Here is a 15,836-nt window from a genome sequence, read left to right on the forward strand (position 1 = left end):
CAAAGCCACCAGAATACCAAGAATTGATCTCCTTGAATACAAACAGAAGGAGACAAGCGACAGGGTACCTTTGGTGGTCACATATAACCCACACCTAGGAGCCCTACGCAAGATCGCCAGAAAACTACAACCCATCCTCCAGGAAGATACAAGACTGCAACAGGTCTTCCCTGAAGCACCCTTATTATCATACAGACAACCCCATAATCTCAAGAATATTATGGTGAGGAGTAAAGTATTCAGCAGTACAACTGAATTCGGGACAAAACCATGCCAGGACCCAAGATGCAAAACCTGCGCAATGCTCTACACAGCGGACACAATACAAATACCACACAGGAATCGGGAATACAAAATCAGAGGAAGGTTCCCCTGTTCCTCCTGCAATGTCGTGTACCTCATCATGTGCATGAAATGCCCAGGGGCTGCTACTACATAGGTGAGACAGGGCAGGGGCTAAACAAGAGAATGAACCTGTACCGCCACAGCATCACACGCGGAACAAGAGACAGTCCTGTTGGCGAACATTTCTCTGACTCTGGCCATAAGATGAACGATCTGAGGGTTGCCATACTCAAAGGTAATCTTAAAACACCGAAAGAGAGACAGTTGCATGAATACAAATTTATGCAACTGTTCGGGACACTTAGCAGTGGCCTAAACAGAGATCGAAATTTTATGAGTCATTACTGACACAAGTGAACTCTCTTCCCATGAGCGCTATAGGCCATGTCTGCACATACTGTGCTATATGTACTGTATGCACACACAGCTGTCTCTCACACATACTTATACTCCTTGTTTTCCCATCCCTATACACCAATAGGGACCACATAGTATCCACACACACTTTTAGTTATGCTACTACTAACTCTCACATTTCCACACCCACCCACACCATTTATATCCGCTCCAACTCCACACACACCTTTTGGAAAGCACTGTATATACTGTGGCTCTCCATTCATGTTAATTCACACTGATACACATACACACTCTTTCATCACTTGCTTTCAGAAACCTTTTGACACCTCCAGCCATAAAACACATCCACACCGGGGAAGGACCAGCACAGATAACATTCCAATAGACACTGTTTATAGTATAGCTTTTGCTTGCTTCATTCATTGTAACATCGCCGGAAGAAGAGATCAGTGTATCTCGAGAGCTCGCACAAATAAAAGCATTTCGTTAGCCACAGAACGGTATCATCTATTTATTTTTTGATTATATATATATACATACACATATATATACACACACACGGAACTTGGAATTTTTGAACCCATGGCATGTTCTACCAATGCTCCCCCCTCCCCTTGATTTATAGAACCTCACTTCTCTCTCTTTCCCCCTTCTCTGCCTTACCTTACCTCTCTTTCCCCCTTCTGTCTTTCACCCTTCTCCCTCTCCTTCCCCTTTCTCTCTCTATCTCTCTTTACCTCTCCTCCTTCTCTCTACCCCCTTTCTCTCTCTCACCCTCACTTTCTCTCTCTCCCCTCCCTCCTCTTCATCCCCCATTCACCCGCCCTCTCAGTTAAAAGTCCCTACATGTGGAGCAGGGGGGGGTGACAGGGAGCTGTAACGGACTGCTGGGGTGTGCCACCTGCCCTCCTCTGCTGCCACCATCCTGCTTCACTGTCATCCCCTGCTGCCATCTCCCTTCTCCGGTGTCTTCCTCCTCCGTTCACACAAACTCCCAAAATAGGTCATTCCCCATTTTGATTGGGGGGGGGGGGGTTACCCTACTAAACCAATATATCTGACTATTACAAAGAGTGTCTCTCACATCCTATAAGCATGTTAAATGCTGAAGGAGTGGGTTACTCCATTGTCAGCCTTTGTGATGATCACTGAAGGGGTTAACTTGGCAGCCAGCAGTTGAATGCTGACTTAATAGAGCTGTATATCACTCCCAGTCTTTGTCATGTATGTGGAATTATTTCACATAGACAGAGTCCAGATCACATTCATCAGACTCAGAGTGAAAATGCAATATCTGTCTTAGAGAAGCAGCCATTTGATGATGAAATACTTGCTGCACCATCAACCTCCACATGGCTGGTGCAGATGTCAGCAGGCAGCAATCAACATTCTCATTTCACTTATAATAGTGCTTAAGCTGCTGGGCATTATTCGGATGTGCTTGTAAACATTTGAACGCTGACTAAAAGGAACTGTATATCATTCCCCAGGTCTTCCATGTCTCATTCATCAATCTCAGTGTGAACACACACAGAGCTGTCAATGTTCCCCCACTCTGGAGCGTAAAGAGGCCTCACATATGTGTGAGATTTCCGTGACGTGAGACTCGTGTTCATGTCTGGAGCAGGGAATCCAGCGTCTGTAGGGCGTGGTAATGGCATGATGTAGTGGAGTTATGGTGCAAGGGGCTTATCACTGATCATCTACAGTAGCACTTTCAATTAAAACTGATAAAAAACAGAAATTAATCATAATTTTCTATTAAATTCAACCTTTTGTGGCAGCCCATCCACAGGTAGGAGACAAAGGCAACCAAGAACCAGAATACAAAGTTATGATGTACAGTATAGGGGCAGGATTACTGTATGATGTATGGTGCTATGAATGGGCGGGGTTTATGACTGTCTCAGGGTCTCCCATCAACTTAATTTACCTCATGCAGTATGAGATAGCCCTAATTAGAGATTGACGAATGTTTTCGGCTGATTTTGATCCTCCTCGGATCGTCGAGTTCCATTGGTCTGCGAATTTCTGTGTATCAGTCTCAGTCAAAGGCCTGGATTATAATTCGCACTGGCGCGCATGCTCATCGCATCATGGACGCCTCTCGCCCGAGCGATGTGGGAATTCAGTTGGAAGTGAATGGGGCGGGGATGGGGAGGCGTGACGGACATGTCACGGAGGCGTCACAAGGCTGGTTCGCCGTGATTGGTTTTACTGCTCATGTGACACGCCTGTGACATGGCTTTCGCTTGAAAAGACAATTTTATTTGTCGTTTCAAAAAGCGGGCGCACCATTGCTCTCCGTCATGTGTGCGCGCACTAGGGGCGGCATCATGGGGACTCTGCAATTTGTTATTGTCGCGCGAGCGCCATTGCATGGACTATAATCCAGGCCTAACAATGACAATCCGTGGTCGGATTGATAAAAATCCGCACTCAGATTAGATCCGAGGGGGGTATTACTCTCTGCAGACTAATTTGTGTGTGGATTTTTAACATTAAGGCAACGGAATGGGATGAATCTGTATGGATTGAAACTGGAGGAATCCGTCAACTCATTTTATCCCACGGAACGGATTTTGAATGGAAAGGCCGAAAATTCTGGGAAATGGATTTTCAGTGTTCTGCCCATCCCAAGTCCTAATGCGTGAGTCTTGGCAGGGCTCCTCAACTGGTTGCCCCCGGGAGCCTTGATGTGGCCCTTGAACATTCTTTCCCTTATCATTTAATACTAGTTGCTTAGGCATTGAAGCGCAGTTTTTCACACTGAAACTGTCTTGTAATTTAAGTTAATGTATATGCTACAGATGTTCTCAATGCTTGTAAAATGTTTAAATGTTATAACTTTTCATGTATCAAATTAAATTGCAATATGTTTGTGGACCTTATGCTCCTAAAACTTTTCTGATCAGGGCGCCTTGGGAAAAGTAGTTGAAGACCCCCCAGTATACAGTGTCTCTCTATCATAGAAAGCAGTCATGAGATCAAGAAATAACTGATGCGCCATCAAATTCCATGTGTGGTACAGATGTCTGCGTTCTTTCACCATTCTCCTCTGGCCTTGCTGGGTCATTGAGTTTCACTTGACTGGTACAGATGGCAGCCTGCAGCATACACCATTTTGTTTATGCGCAAATAATTACTTGTCATATGAAATTAAAATGTGCATTTTCCCTACTTTTATGAACAATGGTTGGGAAGCACTTAAGAGTGCTTGTTTATACTCACTATCTAGTTTCTTGCTTATTATAGTATGTTTATGGGTAATAGTACCACCTCATATGAGTCTTTTATACCTGCACTATACTTACATCTTTCTGGTTTGGAGCAGATGTCATATATATATATTTTTGTAGCAAAAACATCTCCCTCAGAAGAGAGGGAAAAGGAAGGTTTGAAACCTCACCACTCTCAGGAGAGGGAGAACAGATAGTATTTTCTACACGTATTACTGACTGAAGCTGAGATTTCTGAGCATGTTTTCCAGGCGATCTGCAGACTCACAGCTTAACGAATAGCTCATGAATATGTAAAGATACAAGTTTGCCTCATTTGCATGCAAAATGTGTACACTGCATGGAATTACATAGCCGGAACTAAATTGCGTCATACATAACCGTTTTCACATTGTTTGGGCATGCGATAAGGTAGAGATGCACTTATTGTAGTTTAATTAACAGATCCCTCCCTGCACAGTACGTGTGTTTGTTGAACACATTTGTTCTAGATGTATGTGATTTCCATTAAAATTAAAGTACATTAATTTATTGAAGCAAATCCTGTGTATACAGTGCAAATATACTTGCTTACATACATCATTAAAAAGACACAGATATCATTTTAGTTTTTTTTGTGACTAATACCCCAACAATTATTTCCCAAATCTATGTAAAAGCGTAGTATCCATAGTATTGGTGGACTATTTGGCAATAAAGAGATCCTTGCTATAAAAAAAATTGTTTATTTCTATATGGGTACAATTTCTTTTTGTCCTGTAGAAAATTATATGGCTTGTAATGCTGTTATTTCATGCTGTGTTAAATTATATAGTTTGTTGTGCAGCAATGTAAGGTAAAGTGCATTGTGTCCTAACTAATACAGTAGAAAGTATAAAGTAGTTACAGTTTATTGCAATTCCTCTCTTTTTAATACAAAACAACTGAAGAGTTTGATTATCTTTAGTTAGTAGGAGTCTGTTCGGATAATTTTTGTGTGTGAGAGAGAGAGAGAGACAGAGAGAGACAGAGCGAGACAGAGAGAGACAGAGAGAGACAGAGAGAGACAGAGCGAGACAGAGAGAGACAGAGAGAGAGACAGAGACAGAGACAGAGAGACAGAGAGACAGAGAGAGACAAAGACAGAGACACACAGAGAGAGAGAGAGAGAGAGAGAGAGAGAGAGAGAGACAGAGAGAGACAGAGAGAGACAGAGAGAGACAGAGAGAGACAGAGAGAGACAGAGAGAGACAGAGAGGGAGACAGAGAGGGAGACAGAGAGAGGGAGACAGAGAGAGAGAGACAGAGACAGAGAGAGAGACAGAGACAGAGACAGAGAGAGAGAGAGAGATTTTTTCTACATGTATTACTTGTTTCTCACAAAGTTGAAAATATAAGGTTATCCATTAAACTGTGATAGTGTAGATTGAGGCACTATCACATGGAAACTCTATTGATAGTTGTTTAACCTAGCCCACCAAGGGCCTTAATATGTACAGAGTATGTCATGCCTTTTTTTGCTCCTTTTCTAATGACGATTATTTTCCCCGCTCCCAAACGCAATATGAACGGAAGAGGAGGTCCATGGTTACGACTTGATGGAGGGGTCATTGCATTCTGGTGCAACAGACCCTCATTCAAGGAAAAAATTAATAAATAACACCTAGTGTGTAAATATCTTGTGTATAACACTGTTTCACCTTTGATACTGGTATTTGTGCCTACACGCCCCGTCCGTTCCACCAATGACATCCGCTTCTCCTCCTGCCTTATCGCCTCCTCTCACTCCCGTCTACAAGTCTTGTCCCGTGCTGCCCCCTCTACTTGAAATTACCTACCATGCGACATCCGGCTCAGACATTCAAAAACTCCCTTAAAATGCACTTCTTTAAGGGAGCCTATCTGGCATACCCTTAACATCCACCCTCTCCCCCCAACCCTACTGGTACCAGCTGTGCGGCTGGACCAAACTCCATGCTATCTAACCCCTTAAATCCACACTCCAAAACCTTAATAGGACCAGCTATGCGGCTGGACCATACCCCCTTCCTGAGGCATACTCCACCCCCACAATGTGCAGCCTCTCTTCACTTTGCTTCCGCATTGTTCCTTATTCCCTCTAGACTGTAAGCTCTTATGAGCAAGGCCCTCTTTACCTTCTGCGTCTGTTAGTGCTTGTTTGTCCTTATTTGTATGTCATTCAGTTTATGCAATTGATGTCACTCTGTATCCCCATTGTACCATGCTGTGGTATATGTTGGTGCTTTACAAATAAAGGATCATAATAATAATGTAGCCATGTCTGGTTTGGGCTACTAATCTACCCTCCCTGACATGCAAGCCCTGGTAAAAGTGCAGGCAGTGTTAGGCCCAATCCAGGGTTTTCCCCACAAGCAAGCAGCTCCCTTGAGTGACAAGGGGGGAGGCGGGCTAAGGCCTGTGTTCTACCCTATCTGGGGCTCAGACCTTGGACCTAACTCCTCTGTACTTATGGGACTGCACTACTGTCACGATAGCTTACAGGGTTATAATATACACCAAATTACTGGGTTGAATTGAATACGACTGTGATATGACAAAGAGATTTTATTCCTTCAAATAAGGTGGACACACAATGTTGGACAAATAACAAACGGAATATTTACACTTACTTGGGATGGGGACCATGAAGTAGCTAGGATTCAGGCTAGCAATTCATTCAGCAATACAGGATACAAACGTAGACCACTGGGTAGAGGGCTTATAGTCTCCTAAATAGATTTTAGCCTCTTGGGACCCGGGTATTGGAGAACAACTATCTGGACCCAATTAACTCTTGCCAGCTCACGTAGGAAGTAAGCTGGTATATGCCCCCTGGTAGGTGGGACATGCGCACACACTGTCAGTCAGAGTCCCATTTAGTGCACCCCACTCTTAAGCCTGGTGCCTCTGAGTCTACCATCTGTATTTCTTCACAGAGGAAAGGCTGACTAGAATTGTGATTTGTGGCCCTAAAAATAAACATCCATGTCCTGCTATCTCTCCCCCCTGGATCCTCAATCTGGGAGGTGAAGCCATGATCCGGACAAAGCACACAGACACACTGGCACCTGATGGCTCATTACAATTCCACAGAGCCATGAACTTTCGTGGGCTAATTGGGTAGCCCTGACTATACAGAAATATATCACAATTTATATATATCAAAAATACTCAGTTCAGTTAATCTGAGAGGACTGAAACCTGCCATGCAATCCTGACTCAGGGGTTTCTGCCTCGTGGCCAAATTTCAGCCCTCCAGGTATTACCAACCCAGAGATAATGTTTTTAGGTCCGAAACCTCATTTCAAAACCAGCAGTAATTGCAACAGCCCTGTAACCTCTGCATAGGAATGCATGGCATTCTGTATGTCACTGCCATAAACATTCAAACACAGTTAACCCCTTCCCTCCCGGCCTGATCCCAGTGTAGATGTTTGGTGCAATCACGTCACAGGGCGGGAACACATAAAACAAAGGGTAATACATTTTGTGCTGAAGCAGGGGACTGCAGAAATACATGTATACGATTCCATTAACCCCTCGCATCCTGCACGATTGTAGGGGCTGCCAACTGGGGGTTGACAACTTTATTACACGCCTGGCAAGCCCATCATGACAACTACCAAATTTAGTTAGTGTCTCTCCCCCCTTGAGAGAGACAGGTACCACAACAGGACTGTTTAGAGTTCTGACACCTTCTGTCCCCTCCCCTTGGGGGAGTGGGGTGAGTACCTTACCTCTGGCTACATTAGGGAGTCAGGGAAGAGTTAGGGCTGCTCTTGGTGCCCTAGGCCAGGGGTGGATGTCCAGGGACAATCTGGAGGTTGAAGGCCTAATAAGATCCAGTATATGCTGTATGCTGTGGGAAGAATAAAGTTCTAGTTGTTATAAAATATACTCCTACCTGGTGTGCAATTTATCTGGGGGGAGTAGTGTGAGTTCTCCTGCAGGGATTGTCTCCACATCCCTGGAGCCTGCAAGAGATGGCGGCGCTGACACCTTGAGGAAGAACCAGTTAATGCCCCAGAAGCCTGTTCTGATGTCCCCACTACCACCGGCGGAGCACTCAGTATTCTGTGAGCCAGCAGGTAACCAGCACATGACACTGTGTAGTGGCACAATCTCCCAGAGGGTGGGGGAAACACAGCTACAATAATAGTTTTTTTTAATTAATTTACTCCTTTTGTAAGTATATATCTATAAACCCTTCACTCCTACGGGCGCCTGAAAATCATGATGCGATTGTGTGCATGAGCTGTTGATAAATGAGGTGGTCTTTTGCTACAATTGCAAAACCAAGGTTTGGCTTCGTAATCGCAATGAAAAGTAATAAACGCTTGATAAATCAGTCCCCAAGGCACATGATTGCAGTTGTGTTTTTGTCATGTATTCTCAAAATGATCTGAAATGTGACCCCCTCATTTCACAGGTGAAAAACATCAAACTGGCTGTTATTAATCACAATAGTACTCATCTCAGGAAGATTAATACTAGAGACATGTTGTTGGTATATTTGGTTTCTTCTATCAAATCATAATGCAGTTTTGTTCCAGTCACTGATCTTGCATTTTCATTTTTCCACCAGCCTCTGGATGGGGCTGAAACTCCTTAAGAAATAACTTAAAGGTGCAATCAAACTAGTTTAGTGTATTTTTTGTTTTCTTTCTTGAATCACTGTTCCTACATCACCATGATCACATACTTCATTGTGAAGTTTTCTAGCAGTTTCAGAGAAATATTTTATGTAATAAATATATGGCAAAAATATGTATTTACATGAAATGTAGCAACTCACTACTTTTTTCTTTATAAAACTCTACACTAATCAGTGAACACTAATTTTCTAGGTCTACTTTGATAGAGTTTCTTAATGCCTAGTTATTTCATATAGATGTGGCTGGATGTATTCTTCTGCTAGCCCAGGAAAAATCCAGGAAAATCTGTGGCTATCTCACAGAAACGCTGCAACATTTCTGTGAGATTGTTTCTGCTATTTGAGTGCAGACTAATGGCCCATCGGATTAACATAGCGGGGGTCCCAGTAGTCCCATTCAAATAGCAGGGCCCCCTGCTGTGTTAATCCGATGGGCCATTAGTCTGCATTCAAATAGCAGAAAAATCTCACAAAGTTAAAAATCTCACAGAAATGTTGCAGCGTTTCTGTGAGATAGCCACAGATTTTCCTAGATTTTTCCTGGGCTAGCAGAAGAAAACATTCGGCCACATCTGTAACTACAAAGAAAAATGAATGGACAGATGGATACTTATCTCCAGCAAAAGGTTTAAGGCGTAATCCAATGCAAAGCAGAACAGTTAATATCACAAGAGCTTACTTATTGTCCTAAAATCGTGTTGTAGATGTTGATCGCTTTACCATTGCAGAAGGTATACTGACTGAGTGTACCTGAATATCTTCGCTACACTAGCAAATTTGGTTGCATGCATGGTGAACTCTGGGATACCCTTATATAGCTATTAACAATGGCAGACTGCTGGCAGTGAAATCCCACCAATTCAAAACCAGCAGCAAATAGATTGTTTTTGTCAAGGTTCCCCTGTCTGCTCTACCCCCCTGCTTGCGCCCCCCTCCTTACCATGTCTCCAGCGTGAAATGACCACATGACCACGTCATTTGATGCTGCATTGCCATGGCGAGACAAGGTAAGTGAAGCTACAGAGGTCTCACGCGATCCCCGGCATTTAATTTAAATGCCTTGGGGAAGAGTGTGGGGCCTCTACAACTGCCGTGCCCCCCCCTGAAATATCTCACGCCCCCCAGTTTGCGCACCCCTGCTCTAAAGTGTAAAGGGTCATGGTGTGCAAGAATAAGCAATGTGCAATAACAATAAGAAAGTAATACGTGTTCTAATGTTCAGAACGTCCTTCTCTTGATAGCTGCGTGTATCAATAAGATTGTACCTTACATATGGATATATATATAGTCCATGCACAACACCTACAGGAACTGCAATGAGGGAGGGGCCGCCTCTGCTCCTGGGAGCAACCGCAGATCCTCCTGTGTCTGTTCTCGATATTCAGCGTCTGGACTTTTAGAAATCCTATTTAATTGAAAAGGGTGCTTCTGTGCTACCGACAAATGTCCAGTTTGAAGGCAATAATCCTGTAGCTGACTGAGGTACAATATCCACAATATAAATAAAAAGAAGAAAGCAGTGCACAGCAGAAAAAACAAGGAAGTCTATGGTGTGGAATTCAAATAAAAAAACATTTATTGAATCAGCCATAAAAACGTGGCACAAAAAAATTCCTCCAACGCATTTCACGTCTTCCTTTTGTGCCTCGATCTTGGGGCAATGGTACCTCCTCAAGAAACCTTTTCAGTAGAGCTTGCACCGCATTCTTATATTTTTATGCTGTTCTTTCTTTTTTCCCCTTATGCACTCATAAATTAATAGCTAGTCTGTTATTCAATGTACAGATGTAGCAGGGATTATTGCATGGACTGATGCGTTATGGTGGGATATTCTGTATTATCACTGCAAAATGTGAGATATTCTGTGTAGTAACGAAATATTCAGTGTTACGAGCAGGAGCAATAACCCTTGCTGCATTTCTACACTGAAATGTAATCCTGTTGTACCAATTTATTTCCCAAAAAACTGATTAGATTGGAAGCACTTTAATGTACTAGTGGGGAGATTCAGTAAGGTATGATACCGGGTATTGCACTGCAATCCTTCTTTAACTGGTATTCAGGTCAATGGATATTATATATAGGTCAATATATCCCCTCTTATAGGATTATTTTCTAATATAAACAAACCTAATTTGGATAGTGTGGCGATAGAAGATTTAATCAGGCCATTAATAAAGGCATTATACCCAGCTGATTAACTCTCAATCGCATTGGGACTGAAGGGGTTAAATGTATGTGCACCACACTGATATGTTTTCCCCTACACCCACCTTCTTGTCCCCATTTTGCAGTCCATTCCCTAGCTGCAGTAATAGGAATGTATACAAACTGTGCCAATTGGTTTTGAGACACAAGAGGGAGATGTGAGCGCTAAACCAAGCGCTGATTGAAGACGCGTGGCTATGTATGGGTGGCCGCATTGATGATATAGGTATCCATTTCTGAGCTCTCGATCTCGCAACCGCAAGGTTAAGTGAGTAAGTGGTTTGCGGTCTAGCTGAAGTGGTTCCTGTCAAATTGTATTCGTTACCTTGTTAGCTTCATAACTTGAAAGAGGGAAAGTCTATTGACGTGGGAATGGGGTTGAACCGCAAACCACATCATAGACCATTCAATTAAATAAGCTAACTCGCGAACAGGATAAGCTAGCACTCTAATTTTTGGAGTGCAGGAAGGAATAAAGAAACCATACATACACGTATAAAATTTATAGTAGTGGCACAAGCAGAACATATTGTTTTAATAAACTGTGTTATACTGTTGGTTTTAAATGTACTGGCAGGAAAACTTTCTTTCTGTAAGCTCGGGAAAATCCTTTAGCATGCAAATATGCTAAGGGTGAAAGAACTGAGGGTTTTTTCAATTCCAAACTTCAAAGGGCCCCTGCAGAGAGGGCGCCTCAATGTCTATGAGAAGTCCTGAGTTGAAAAGCCTCAGCAATCCTAGGTGTTAGCATAGACGGGATATTGTGAGTGCCAGATACCAGTGTAAAGTATGTGTACTTCACACTTGGTGGCCAAACCCCAGATTCAGTGTCGCCAGGTAAGACACTGACCCTGGTATGCTAAGGAGCTAAGGTGTGAAGTTGGCACATGCTCCGTGCAAACCAGGAGGCAGCCCCTGCCCTTTCTGCGAAGTACTGGCAAGTCGGGGATAGGTGGGAAAAATATTCCCAGGCGGGACTGGGTGCATATGTTAAGTATAGGACCCTGAACCATATAAAAATGCCTGCAGCCCAGTCCCAGTCAGATTCACCTGATTTTAACCAAGTTCCAGCGTCTGCGGTTCCGGAGTGTGAGGGGTTAATAATATCGTAACAAAGGATCATCCCCCTCTTCTGGAATTTGTTAGAGCTAAGGGTTCCCGAATGAACCTTATAAGGACTGAACTAAATTTTACCTGTTGGCGGAAATAGAGGGCTGCAAAGTTGCGCCCTAGCCAGGAACTGCTACACAGATCATTGTGCGCACCCACTTGTATGCGTGCAGGGGTGCCCAGAGACTTTGTTTCATTCCAAGGACATTTGTTTTTATTTCCCCATCCCAGTTAATGTTTTATTTAGTGTATATTGTGAAGATTTGTGTCTGTCTGAAAAGAAATAAATGACAATTTATTTTACCCAACTTGTGTGCTCAGGTCAGAATCCTGGTATTAATTTGTATATAAGTCTTGGTCTCCCATGACAGATAGCCTTTCTATCTTGGAAATACCTTCTAATCCATTTATAAATGTGGTTGGCTCTTACCTGCACTTTTTCTAGTTCTATAATGTATTTTTAAGGAGTGGTGCCCAAAACTGTACTCCGTATTCAAGGTATGGTCTTACTAAAGATGTATACAGTAGTAGAATCATGCTATCTCCCCGTTCATCCAAACCCCACTTTATGTGCACAATAATATACTATATGCCTTTTCAGCTACTGTCTGACATTGAGCACTACTGCTTAGCCTGCTCTCTACAAGCACCCCTAAATTCTTCTGCATTAAGGATTTACATAATGTTGTCCCATTTAGTTTGTATGTACAGCTGAACCCCGTTATAACGCAGTGGTCGGGGTCCACCCGATACAACCGTTATAACAGGGATCACGGAAAAAAATGGCTGCCGCTATCATGGGACCCGTCGGCACCCCCATGCAGGACTTACCCGGAGCAGGGTGCTGGGGATCCGACACCACAGGTCAGCCATCACGCGGGGGGGGGGGGGGGGGGGGAAGGGGGTTGGTTGGGTGTGGGTGTCTGTCTCCGTGTGTCTGTCTGTGTCCGTGTGTAGATAGCAATAAAGCATTGAATTGGACTAAATAAAAAAAATGTGAAAATGCCGCCACGATCAGGGTACCGGCAGCACCCACAGGCAGGGGAGGAGGGGGCCTAATTAAACCACAGGTAGCTGTGTGTGACAATGACATTGATAAACCTTTTCCCCTGCTACTTGGGGCTGCACCTTTTAAAAGGGTATTAGTGGCAGACCAAGGCCGTCACCAACTCTACTCAGTAACTAATAATTTTCTTGGGTCTAATTTCTAAGATGAAAACGCTTTATTAAGTCATACAAGTGAGCTTTGCTTGAACCCACAGCACCTTCAGGCAAATCACGTGACCGCTCTGAGCGATCAGGTGATAACAGTGTTCCTTAATCCGGAGACGGACTAGGAGTCCTCCATTTCCCTGCGTTTCAGATTGCAAGCTCCCCTGGAAACCGAGCACACAAAGTGCATGGCGAAGCTATTACAGTGCCAGATCCCATGATGTAGTGACTCCATCCTGTGGCACCCGAAGGCTTAAACTCCAGGATTTTATGCTCCAGGATAGGATGAGCAAATATAATATGCTGCTTTCCAAGGGAAGTTCCCTCCAGTTCAGATACCTGGTTACCATCCTGTAAGAAAAAGAGGAGACGGGAAAGTGCAAATACAACTAGTGGGGGGAGAATGCTGCTGCAAACGTGAACTCATTCAGAAAACGAAGTCTGATGAAATGTACATTACAGAAAAACCTCCTACAATTACAATGTGTGGTCCAGTGGAGCAACATATATCACAGGTGGGAAAACCATGAAGGTACTCAGATATGTAACATGTCCTCCATCAGGTTAATGATTATTTCAGGGGAGCGCCTGCTGGGAGTTCCCCTCTCCCCCCCCTCTTACCTTGGTTCCGGCGTCATATGACGTCACGTTGCCATGGCGACGCGTCTAAAAAGCCGCCGGAGCAAAGGTAAGGGAGATTTACAGAGGCCTTCGACGCTTCCGCGGCACTTAATTTAAGTGCTTTCTGGAAGCGTGCAGGGCCTCTGTAAATCACACGCCCCCCACAGCCAGTCTCGTGCGCCCCCCAGTTTGCACACCGTTGTATTAGAATACCGTTAGCAGCTAATTCCAGAAAAGAAAAACAACAATTATCATACAATATGCCATAAATAGAGGGGTGAGTTCTCTATCTCCCTGCTGGAACATAAGAAAAAAGGAAAGCATTGAAATAAATCAATCTGGTGCCAATACTTTGCACCAGTGAGATGTTTTATAAGTAGTCTAACTTAAACACAGACTACTACAATTCCAAAATTACAGTTATGTGTGGTCATATAAGAGCTGCTGGTCTCCAAAATTCTTCTCTACTATGTTGCAAATATTTGTAATAAGCAATGTTTGAAGTGTGATGATGGTACTAGTGGGACAGAGTAGCACTAATTCATTTAGAACCTCTGAGCATGCACTTTTTTTTAACCCACTTTGACACAACTGGTGCAGTATAAATGAAATGTGGGTGGTTTTTTCACAAAAACTATGTGAATTTGTCCTATTTGCATGAGTGCTGTTGAATAGCATATTTCTTTTGATGCTTGCTTGCGTGAGTGTGTCCGGAGATGGCAAATCCTGAAAGTTTGCCCCCAAAAAAATGTAAAATGTATTTATTTATTTTTAAACGGAAGCCACGTTATCCGCGTGTTATAAGCGGATCCGCGTTGTAACGTATCTCACTATAACGGGGTTGAACTGTAGGATGATTATTCTTGCTTCCCAAACGCATAACCTTACATTTATCTGTATTAAACCTCATCTGCAATTTACCTGCCCAAGTTTTTAGTCTATCCAAGTCCTTCTGGAGAGAAGTTACATTACTGCCCTCAGAAAAGATGGAAACTTTGCCCTCTATGCGAAACTCACGGTCATTCACGGTCATAAGTGAAAAAGCTCCAGTACCGAACCTTGAGGTACTCCACTTACAATTTTAGCGCAGCCTGAAAAGGTTACATTTATAACAACTCCCTGCTGTCTATCCTTCAAGCAGTTTTCAGTCCAGGTGCAAATATTTTCCCTCATACCAATTTCCTTTATTTTGTACATTAACCTCTTGTGTGGCACTCTAAGCCTTTGTAAAATCTAAGTAGACCACATCCACTGCATTTAATTTGTCTAAATTCCTACTTACTGCCTCAAAAAACTACGGTTAGTTTGGCATTACATATCCCTCATAAAGACAAAAATACCCAATGCTACATTCAATATGACAAAATGCATAGTTAAATACTTCCATGTTTGTATTCTCCTGAGTAAGGGTCATTTAGTTAAACCCTTTGGCCAAAGCATTATAAGCCTGCAGCCACATCCCAGCATCACAAGTATGCAGGTCCTAACACTACCGTAACCATGAGAATACAAACATTGAATTATTTAACTATGTATTTGGTCAGAGTGGATGTAGCATTGGGTATTTTTGTCTTTTACTGTATACATTTGGCCACGCTCAGTAGCACTCAGTTTGACACAAATATCTAAACATATATAAATATATATATATATATATATATATATATATATATATATATATATATAAACACACACACACCCCACACATATATATATATATAAAATAATGTTGTGGGTTCTGGGGTTAGAGCTTGCAGGGACTGTGTGCTCATATCCCTCATAATTCCATGATATTAATAATAATTTTGTTATGCAAAAGGTATTCCTTGATTGTATCTCTTAATAAACCTTCAAGTAGCTTGCCCATTATTGACATCAGGCTTACAGGTCTTTAATTCCCTGGTTGGGATCTACAGTTGCTCCTCTTTTAAATATAAGTACCACATCTGCTTGGCACCAATCTTGTGGTACTGAACCTGTGGAAATAGTCATTGAATATTAAATATTATGGTCTGGCTATGACTGAACCTACTTATACAGTAGTAACAATAAAACATGTTTCAAGTAATACACAAAGTCCTTTCTTT

The sequence above is a fragment of the Ascaphus truei genome, chromosome 5 (genome assembly GCF_040206685.1).
Source record: "Ascaphus truei isolate aAscTru1 chromosome 5, aAscTru1.hap1, whole genome shotgun sequence".
Taxonomy (NCBI): Eukaryota; Metazoa; Chordata; class Amphibia; order Anura; family Ascaphidae; genus Ascaphus; species Ascaphus truei.